We start from the raw sequence: 11,562 nt of genomic DNA, 5'->3' as shown, positions 1-11,562 counted from the left end.
GCTCCACTACCTCTCGACTCACCCTCTCAATCCTCTCCAATCTACCTTTGTCTAACTCTCATGGTGTGTCACTCACTCACAACAGTTACCAACAAGAACTCTCAACCCTAGGGTCACTCTAGGGGAGTATTCAAACAATCAAGTCTACAAGATTAGAACTCACAATAAACATCAATTAATTGAAAGCATAATAAAGAGATCTAATTAAACGAATAAATCGTAGGGTTCACAAATACCCAAGTACCCACAAGTGGTTTAGATCTCCATGGAGCTAGATACAATCATCGCAAGGGTCTAATTAAACGAATGTAAAAACAAAGCATCTATAGAAAACCCCCTTATTAGTTATGGCGATGGTCTTATGGAGAGTCCTCAACTCATCGCAAGGGTCCCTTTGTCTGACCTAGGATACAACTCTTCCAAATGGTGCGTGATGTCAGAACCGTAGAATCTCTCCAAAGCCCTAGACAATACCTCTCAAAACCCTAGATGCTACCCTCTCTCAAGTTGAGGAAAAGATGGAGAAAAGAATGCTGAAATCGGGGCTGAAATCAGCTTTTAAAGGGCTGGAATCGGGAATATTTTTACACGAGTGTGTGGAATTTCCACATACCCGTGTGGATTCTCTGTTTTCTTGTTTTCTCGGGCGGCTGTAAATAGTGATGCTACAATATTTTTACTACAGTGTTTTCCATAATACCCTGCTACATTACCATCTTGAAATACTCCCAAATACATACTTTCATCAAGGTAACGCAAACGGGCACACATTTGCGTCGTAGATCGCCTTGCTTCTTTAATAACGGACATGTTGGTGGAGATCTTGTTCTATATGCACAAGTTCGAATGCTCGAATGTGACTGCCATTGTGTCCCTCCAAATAGTTGTGCTAACTCGAGTACGAGGAGGTTAGCACACATTCCTGCATCTGGAACCCGACCTATGTTTTCGTGTTTGAACCTTAGCAGGATTTCCTCCAAATTAGTGGATTAGGACCAACATTGGCATCTTTCTATCATAATTGGCCTCACAACTGTACCTGCATAAAAGTAACATAATTACACCGATATTAGTGTTAAAACCTGAGAAAAGTAATGCTCAACACAAGGAAAGAACACTTCGTATTATATCGCACAAGCACTTATCAAACTCCCCCACACTTAGGCTTTTGCTTGCCCTCAAGCAAAGATTAAAACATTATATCCATGGATGAAGAAAATATTACAAGTGATTGGCCTTAGGTTCACCAAAGCATACAAAGAGAGCATTCTACAAGTAAGGCAAATTTCCACACTAAATACGAAAAATCAATGCTCTAGCTAAAAACTTGAATCAAAAAGGACAACAAACCTGAAATTGTGTAAGCGTGTGAACTCACTTAAAACAACCCAAAGTATATTCCTCACTGTTATAAGTACAACGGACTTATTTATCTATAAAAAGTAACAAAAATTTCAAAAATGGTAGTAGCTTCACACATCCTCTAAGGAAGCCCTTTCCAAAGCAGCCGCTAAGGTGGCTTTCACACTTTTAAAGTGGTAGCTCTTTCTCTTGAAGTGGTAGCTTTCACTCATCCTATGAGATAGCACTTTCTCTCATTTGGGCATAACTAGTATCTGACTTATGAGAGTAGCTTCATACTTCATAGCTGGTAGCTCTTTCCACCCAACAAGCACAAATAAACAATAAACTATTTTGTTCCTTCTTTTCATTTTATTTAACACAAGAATTGTTTTTAACACAAGAAACAACTACAATTAGTCTCTTATTCATCAAAAATGAGTTTCCAAGAGAGGTCAAAAAGTAAGTAGTGCAACAAGTGTCAATCGGGCCAAAATTCCTAGAAATTCGAGCAAAAACTAGAGCATGAAAACATTCAATGTTAAAAAATCTCTTAAACTCAAGAATACAATCAATGCAACTAAGGTGAACCGCCATTCGATATGTGAGCATGTATATCGAGCCTGAGCAAACTCCGTATACTGGGCGGCCTGCGCAGCCCTAATATCGGCAATCTCTGCTCAGGCCTCTGCTACCTCTGTCCATATCACCCCCACAGCACTCTCGAGCCTCTCAAAATGATCATGGGCTCGAGATGGTGAAAACATGCGCACGGGGGATGGGTCCTCTGTCGTATGAGGTACCACCTCTGTCTGATCTCCCTCAAGCTATGACTCTAAAGCTGGTTGAGACCCTTCTGCGGTGGTTTTGTCGGATACAGGAGGCTCTGTCAGGGACATATTCAGCACATAAACACCACCCGGATATTTCCTGATCATACCCATGAGTCTCATTATTTTCAGCCCTAGGGGTGCTGGTACTATTATTTTCTCGGCCCCTCTGATCGTATCTCGTAAACCCATCCCCAAGATGAGTCTAGTAATGTATGGCCCGAGAAAATGACACCAAGCCTAGAATACTGTCCTTGGTGCTTCAGATAATCCGCTAAGATGTGTCCCTAAATGAATCGGCTCATTTCATACCATAGAGTATAAATATAGAAGTTCATGCTTGCTTAGGACTCCTGTACTGTCATTGCGACCATTCACTGACCAACTAAAGATGGCGTGAACATATCTATAACTAGGTCGAGAAAGGCATGAAGCCTTAGACACTCCTGGTTCATATCGTCCCTTTCCACATAGTATTTCATATGCTTTCTGGGAGTTAAGCCTCCTGAAATGTCAATTGGTAGATCCTCATACTCCTCCGTCTTAGTAAACTGCTCGTCATATAAACCAAGCCTAACGGAGAACTGTGTAATGCTCATATTGTGATGCTTCCCAAAAGCTCTAAATTGAATGGCGTTGATGCTATCAAAATGAGCATAAGAGCGGTCAAACTCAAATGAAGCAAGCACCTCTAATGTGAGTAGGCGGATAGTAGGGTCACGAATAATCAATAACTTGTGCCAACTACCCACCAATAATAACTCCTCGACCTCATCAGCTATGTCATGTGCTAACTATACCTCCCTAAGGGAGCTCACATCCGGGATTCGTGTCTAACCGAACTTAAGCTTCGCTAGTCGCTCAAATCGAACTTGATGTTCGGGAAGTGTAAATTCCATGCTTTCTGGTTCATGAGTAGGCTCTCTAGGATGCTTACCAGTTGTCTTCTTTGATCTGGGAGCCATACCTGCATGTATTGGAAAAGGAATCAATCAAATTCATACATAACATAATAATGCAGGAATCCACATGGTCGTGTGGAAATTCCACATGCCCGTGTGGATTCATGCGGCGTGAAAACCGCACTACCCTTCATGGCAAAATCCACAAATACATTTGTTTGTCCATTCTAGAGCTCATTAAAAACATATAATAGCCATTTTAGCATGAAATCGGCAAGAAGCTCAAACGATCGACGCAAAATTGACACCAGGAGGTCGGGAGAGGGTCGAAGAATGTTTCCTGAGTGTCTAGAGGTATGTTAATGAGTAAAGCTCGAATGGCTTGGAAAGAGGAAAAGCAGCTCCCTAATACCTTCAAAAACCAGACGAGCATGTGAAATTTTACACACCCGTGTGCCTCCACCTGAGAGATTCACTGGGGCAGACACACGCCCCTGTGCTCTCTCGGGAAAACACTCAACCTCTCTGAACGCAGCCGTATGGGCGGTTGGAAAATACCCACGCCTGTGTACCAAATCCACAGGGGCTGCCGCACGCCCCTACGGCTTCTCTGTCCAATTGAGAAGAATCGCTAAGTGTTCCGCACGCCCGTGCAGAAATTCCGCACTGGCGTGGACATTCACAGGCCCAACTCACAGGGGCAAGCACACGCCCCTGTGTCTTCTCGGGATGGAGAGAGCTCCCTTGTAGAGATTCGCACGGGCATGTGGAAATTATCCACGCTCGTATTTTCACAAGGTTGCCCACAGGGGCGAGTCCACGCCCCTGTGTGCTTTCTAGATAATATGCCAATCTCTGCAGGAATTCACACGCCCGCGCGAAAATTACCCACGGGCATGCGAAAATCGCATGGTCATTCACAGGGATGAGTCCACGCCCCTGTGCCTTCTCTGGATGAGCTCGCAACGCAAATTCACGGGCTGCGGAAATTCCACATGTCCGTGCGTTTTCGCTGGATGCCTTAGAAAATTCTGCAGGCTCTGTAGAAAATTTCTGAGCATGTTTACACACTCAGAGCCTGCCCTAATATTCAAATTTTACCAGTGAAAAACATGAGAAATAGCTCAAATGACCCAACTTCACCAAATCCACGTGAAAACACACGATGACAAACTAAAACCCACAATAAAATTACAACACAAGTATATAAAAATCAAGACACCAACACTCAACAATTTATTCAAGTAACACTAAACTACCAAATTAAGAAAACAGTAAACACTTGGGTTGCCTCCCAAGTAGCGCTTGTTTAACGTCACTTAGTTTGACGTACCTTTTCTTACCTCACGGGGGTTTATGAAGGAAAAATACTTCCTGGTCGTCATTACCAACCTCTCCTCCGTAGTATGGTTTCAGCCTGTATCCATTCACCTTAAGTGTACCCTTCTCTGGATGGATGATCTCAACAGCTCCATAAGGTGAAACTTCGGTTACCGTATAAGCACCAAACCATCTAGACGTCAGCTTTCCCAGAAATAACCGTAAATGAGAATTGAATAGTAACACCTGATTGCCCACACTGAACTCTTTCGAATTCTTAATATGCTTGTCATGCCATTTCCGAATTCTTTCCTTATAAATCCTAGTATTCTGATATGCTTTCATTCGCCATTCATCTAGTTTCGTTGAGATGTAACATTCTTTGTTCCCCCGACTTGCTCAAATCAAAATTCATAGCTTTAATTACCCAATATGCTTTATGCTCTAACTCCACAGGTAAATGACAGGATTTTCCATACACTAAATTATAAGGAGTAGTCCCTATCAAGGTTTTATACGCTATTCTATGTGCCCAAAGTGTGTCATCTAACCGTTCAGACCAATCCCGCTTCCCTTGTTCCATGAACTTAATTAAAATCCTTTTGATCTCCCTATTTGTAACTTCCACATGTCCACTCGTTTGCGGGTGATAGGGGGTAGCAAGACGATGATGTACTCTATAGCGCTTCAACACTTTCGCAAGTTGTGTGTTACAAAAATGGGTTCCTCGATCACTAATGATGATTCGTGGAGTCCCAAATATAGTGAAGAGCCTCTTTAGAAATTTCACCACAGTTCTTGCATCATTAGTTGGAAGAGCTTGAGCCTCTACCCATTAAGAAACGTAGTCAACGGCCACCAAAATATATTGATTACCATTAGACTTCGGGAATGGTCCCATGAAGTCAATTCCCCAAACATCGAACACCTCGTAGAACTGCATCAGATTCTGAGGCATTTATCCCTTCGCGATAAGTTTCCAACCCTCTGATGACTATCATAATGAAGAACAAACTGATGAACATCCTTGAATAAAGTTGGCCAATAGAAACCAGTGGCCAGAACTTTCTCGGCAGTTCTTCTCGAAGCATAATGCCCTCCAACAGGACCCGAATGACAATGCACAATAATGCTCCAACCTTCCTTCCTAGAAACACATCTGCGAACCACATGGTCTGCACAAATACGTAATAGGTAGGGATCATCCCAAAAATAGTTCTTCAAGTCACTGAAAAACTTTTTCTTTTGTTGAAAACTGAGGCCTTAGTTCAGTATCTTTCCCGATAAATAATTTGCAAAATCCGCGAACCATGGAGTGTCTTCTGACTCTGACTCCTGTACCGCATACAGATGTTCATCAGGGAAGAAATCATTAATTTCTTTGCTTGCCGATTCTTGCCCCTCATAACCTTCTAATCTTGAAAGATGATCTACAACCACATTTTCGATTCCCCTCTTATCTTTTATTTCCATATAAAATTCTTGTAACAATAAGATCCAGCGAATCAATCTTGGCTTTGCGTCGGCCTTGTTCGTGAGATAACAGAGTACCGAGTGATCAGTAAATACTGTGACCCTAGATAAAATGAGGTATGGCCTGAACTTATCAAAAGCAAACACCACTACTAACAACTAATTTTCGGTGGTTGTATAATTCTCTTGGGTACTTGTGAGAGTCTTGCTAGCATAATAAATCGGTCAAAACAACGTGTCTTTCCTTTGTCCCAAAACTACTCCCACAACGTAATCACTTGCGTCACACATGAGCTCAAAGCATTCATTCAATCTGGTATAGTCAAATTCGGTGCTTGCACTAATCTCTCCTTCAACAAATTGAATGCACTCATACAATTATCCCCAATATCAAAAGAAGCATCTTTTTCTAGAAGTTTGGTCAAAGGTTGCGTGATCTTCGAAAATTCCTTGATAAACCTTCTATAAAAACCTGCATGCCCCAAGAAACTGCGGATCCCTTTAACATTTGTAGGTGGAGGAAGCTTTTCAATGACCTCAATCTTTGACTTATCCACCTCCATACCTGCTTGGGAAATCTTATGTCGAAGGACAATGCCTTCTTGCACCATAAAATGACATTTCTCCCTAATTTAAGATGAGGTTTGTTTCTTCACATCTCACTAGCACTCTTTTCAAATTCTTCAAGCATATGTCAAAAGAGTCCCCAAATACCGATAAATCATCTATGAACACCTCTATAATATCTTCCATAAGATCATCAAAAATGGACGTCATACAGCGCTGAAATGTTGCTAGTGCATTACACAACCCAAAAGGCATTCTTTTATAAGCAAAAGTGCCCTAAGGGCAAGTAAATGCGGTCTTCTCCTGATCTTCTGGAGATATGGGGATTTGGAAGTATCCCGACATGCCATCAAGGAAGCAATAGAATTGATGCCCTTGCCAATCATTCTAGCATCTGATCGATAAATGGTAATGGGAAATGATCTTTTCGAGTGGCATCATTTAATCTTTTATAATCAATGCAGACTCGCCATCCTATAACCGTCCTGGTTGGAATCATTTCATTCTTTTCATTTCTCACCACTGTTATTCCCCCTTTTTTCGAAAACCACTTGAGTTGGACTCACCCATGCACTATCGGATATAGGGTAGATAATCCCTGCATCCAGGAGCTTCACCACCTCCGCTGAGGTTGGATCACAAATTTGTAATAATCCTCCACGCAATAGCCGATGTATGCCTTTTCAACATGCTAACAAGCCTTTCCTTTTGATCCACTGACAAGTTTGAAGCTACAATCGCCACAAGTTTCGATTCTTCCATCATGAAGGCATATTTTAAATGCACTGGTAAGGTTTTCAGCTCAAGTTCTGGTGGTTCATCAATTGAAGGGCGCAGCCTGCTCTCTTTCAATTTATCAATCTCCTCAAAATCCTTCGCCGCATGTTCGCAATCATTCTCCCCTTCTTCTACTTGTAAATGTGTTTTTGTGTGGTCTTCTATGGCAAACAATGCTTCCATTCCACAACTCTCCCCTCCTGACATCGCCACACCCAAAGAGAAAAGTTCATGCTTTTGTTCATGATAAGATGAATCAAATTAAGCCAGGACCCTCTCATGACTTTCCTCTAAGTGATCATTCATTGATCCCAATGCAGATCTCTCAAACTGATCTAACACATTATCTAATTCACAATTTCGTTCTTGAATTCTGGCAATATAATCTTCAACTAATTTTTCTATAGGTTGTTAGATATTACACGAATCTTGCAAGAAACAACACGGTGTATCCTGTACTACAAACAATTGAACCTTTTATTTCGCATTTTCAACCATTCCTGTGATAGTGTCGAATAAGTAGGATATTTCAATAATTTATGTGACCAAAGAAAAAAATAATTCAGAACGATGATAGGAAATAAGATATGAAATAGAATGAATGAATAGCTAAAAAAACAAAGTGCAAAGTATCTCTAAATGCCTACTCCCCGGCAACGAAGCCAAAAACTTGACACGTCCGTATATGCTTGTAAACCACAAGTGCACAGGTGTCGAAGTAATAATCCCAGATAGTGGGTATCGTATCCACAGAGAGTAGGGAATAAAGACACTTAAGTTGTTTCTTAACTAATGTGGAAAATGAATAGTGATAAGTGTCACAAAATATGAAATAACGAAAATAAAAGCAACAAGATAGAGAGCACAGGTAAAGGAGAAGGTAAGGCAATCGATAAAGATGGGGTACCCAGATATTGATCCGCCTAGGATAATCATTTCAAGTGCTAGAACCTTCTATTATACTTACTAATTGATGCACAATGAGTCATGAAAATCCTTAATTACATGATCCGAAATCTAAGGTCAACCATGCCTAACTCTATACATGTCCCGGAGGAGAGATTGAATAACCTCTCAAACTCACACTCACATAGAATTGCAATGAGCTCTAGGGATTCCAAGTGATAAACCCTATTCCTATGTATAGACCTAACCCTTTGGTCTAGGTGGAAGATCCCTAGCCACAATTAAGCCCTATGTGCTAAAATCACTTCAACACTTCACTCTGTTACACTCGCAACTAAGCGCCAGCGAAGGGTCATCTCTTAGCCCATTCACTCTAATATGGCTGCAAAGAACTGTTGAAATGTGGAGGTAGGATAGATCACACCAGAGGGGAAAGGGGACGCTCTGCAATCTCTCGAATCACCCTCTCAACCCTCTCCAATATAGCTTTGTCTAACTCTCATGGTGTGTCACTCACTCACCAGAGTTACCACCAAGAACTCTCAACCCTAGTGTCACTCTAGGGGAGTATTCAAACAATCAAGTCTCCAAGATTGGTGCCGACGAAAGCTCTCCCACTAACCTTCTTCCAAACGCCGCGCGATGTCGGAGCGATAGAACCTCTCCAAAGCCCTAGCCAATACCTCTCAAAACCCTAGCCGCCGTCCTGTCTCAAGTTGGGGAAAAGATAGAGAAAAGAATACTGAAATCATGGCTGAAATCGGCTTTTAAAGGGCTGGAATCAGGAATCCACACGCCCGTGTGGGCACCCCTATGGATTCTTCACACGGGCTTATGGATTTTCCAAACACCCGTGTGGATTCTCTGTTTTCCTATTTTCTCGGCCGTCTGTAAATAGTGTTGATGCGGTATTTTTACTACAGTGTTTCTACAATACCCTACTATAGTACCGGCCCGAAATACTCCCGAATCCATACTTTCATCGAGGTAACGCAAATGGGCACACATTTACGTCATGGATTGCCTTACTTCTTTAATAACAGACATGTTGATGGAGATCTTGTTCTATATGCACAAGTAGGAATGCTTGAATGTGACTGCCCTTGTGCCCATCAAAATAGTTGTGCTAATTCGAGTACGAGGAGGTTGGCACACATTCCTGCATCTCGAACCCGACCTATGTCTTCGCGTTTGAACCTTAGCAAGATTTCCTCCAAATTTGTGCATTACGACCCACATTAGCTTCTTTCTCTCATAATCAACCTCACAACCCTACCTGTATGAAAGTAACATAATTACACCCATATTAGCGTTAAAACCTGAGAAAAGTAATACTCAACACAAGGAAAGAACACTTCGTATTTTTATCGCACAAGCACTTATCAAGTTCCAATCTTGGAGACTTGATTGTATGAATATTTCCCCTAGAGTGACACTAAGGTTGAGAGTTCTTGTTGGTAACTCTTGTGAGTGAGTGACACACCATGAGAGTTAGACAAAGCTAGATTAGAGAGGGTTGAGAGTGTGAGTCGAGAGGTAGCGGAGCATCCCCTTTCCCCTCCGGTGTGATCTATCCTACCTTCACATTGCAAGAGTTCTTCACAGCCATAGTAGAGTGAATGGGCTAAGGGATGACCTTCCTCTGGGGCTTAGTTGCACATGCAATGGAGTGAAGCGCTAAAGTGATTTTAGCACCTAGGGCTTAATTGTGGCTAGAGATCTTGCACCTGGACCAAAGGGTTAGGTCTATACATAGGAATATGGTTTATCACTTGGAATCCCTAGAGTTCATTGTAATTCTGTGCGAGTGTGAGGTTGAGAGGTTATTCAATCTCTCCTCCGGGACATGTATAGAGTTAGGCATGGTTGACCTTAGATTTGGGATCATGTAATTAAGGATTTCCACGACTCGTTGTTGCATCAATTAGGAAGTATAATGGAGGGTTTTTGCACTTGAAACGATTATCCTAGGCGGATCAATATCCGAGTACCCCATCTTTATCGATTGCCTTACCTTCTCCTTTACTTGTGCTCTCTATCTTGATGCTTTTATTTCTGTTATTTCATATTTTGTCACACTTATCACTATTCATCTTCCACATTAGTTAAGAAACAACTTAAGTGTCTTTCTTCCCTACTCTCTGTGGATAAGATACCCACTCATATGGGATTATTACTTTGACATCCGTGCACTTGCGGTTTACACGGATATACGGATGTGGTAAGTTTTTGGCGTCGTTGCTAGGGATTAGGCATTTAGAGATACTTTGCACTTTGTTTTCTTAGTTATTTATTCATTCTATTTCATATCTTCTTTTCTATCATCGTTCTAATTTTGTTTTCTTTCTTTTAGTGCATCTCCAGGTTATAACCTGAGGGAACACTTCGATATTGATTGAAGGAGATCCCGAGCTCGAATGTACACTTAGAAGGAAAGGGAAAGAACCTGTGCAAGAACAGTCTAATCTAGCTGATTTGGGAGTAGAAGAATCTGAAAACATGGCAGAACAGAATTAGCAGCAGCGGACATTATCCGATTATGCCAGACCTTCAGTATGGGGGGAACAATCGGGCATTGTGCGTCCCCCAATTACAGCTCAGAACTTTGAGCTGAAGCCGACATTCATCCACATGTTGCAGCAATCCGCACAGTTTAATGGTTTGGCCAATGAGCATTCGAACAGTCATATAGAGAACTTTCTCGAGGTGTACGACATGCTTAAGATAAATGGGGTAACGAATAATATCATCAAGTTGAGAGCCTTCCCATTTTCCTTGTAAGAAAGAACGAAGCAGTGGCTACACTCATTACTTAGAGCATCATTTACCACATGGGAGGAGATGGTAGAAGCTTTTCTTGCCCATTATTTCTCTCCCGGAAAATCTACAAAGCTTAGGAATGAGATCTAATCCTTTGTACAATTGGAATTGGAGTCTCTATTTGAGACATGGGAATGGTTCAAGGAGCTCCTAAGAAAATGCCCGCAACATGGATTCCCGGAGTGGATGATTGTTCAGACCTTTTACAACAGTTTAAATCCAAGTACAAGGAAACTCTTGAATATGGCAATAGGAGGTATCTTAGGTAGTAAGACCCCCAGTGAGGCCCGTCAACTAATTGAAGAAATGGGGTTAAACAGCTACCAATAGAATGCTAGGGAGAAGAAAAAGGTGGCCGGCCTCCATGAGATAGATGCAGTAACCTCATTGGCGGCTCAAGTGGAATCATTGAGTAAGAAGTTAGATTTCCTAACATCAAATAGAGTGGCGGCCTTGACTACTTGCACCGAGTTTGGTGGAGGACATGCTTCCTCCGATTGCCCGATCTCTATTGGTGATGCATCTTCGGTTGAGAATGTCGATTTTGTAGGTAATGCTATGAGGAATCAAGGAAACCCATATAGCAACACTTACAATCAGGGTTGGAAGAGTCATCCTAATTTCTC

The 11,562-nt window shown here is 41.7% G+C and overlaps 1 non-coding gene across 1 annotated transcript; it reads right to left on the bottom strand.

The window, feature by feature from the left end:
• Positions 1-11,005: 11,005 nt before the first annotated feature.
• On the bottom strand, positions 11,006-11,112 carry LOC120279888. Its single transcript, XR_005542189.1, has one exon. It is a non-coding gene; the product is annotated as a small nucleolar RNA R71 (small nucleolar RNA).
• Positions 11,113-11,562: the final 450 nt, after the last annotated feature.

This window comes from Dioscorea cayenensis, chromosome 16 (genome assembly GCF_009730915.1).
Source record: "Dioscorea cayenensis subsp. rotundata cultivar TDr96_F1 chromosome 16, TDr96_F1_v2_PseudoChromosome.rev07_lg8_w22 25.fasta, whole genome shotgun sequence".
Taxonomy (NCBI): Eukaryota; Viridiplantae; Streptophyta; class Magnoliopsida; order Dioscoreales; family Dioscoreaceae; genus Dioscorea; species Dioscorea cayenensis.
The sequence above is the reverse complement of the archived record's forward strand: the minus strand, read 5'-3'. Positions and strand labels throughout refer to the sequence as shown.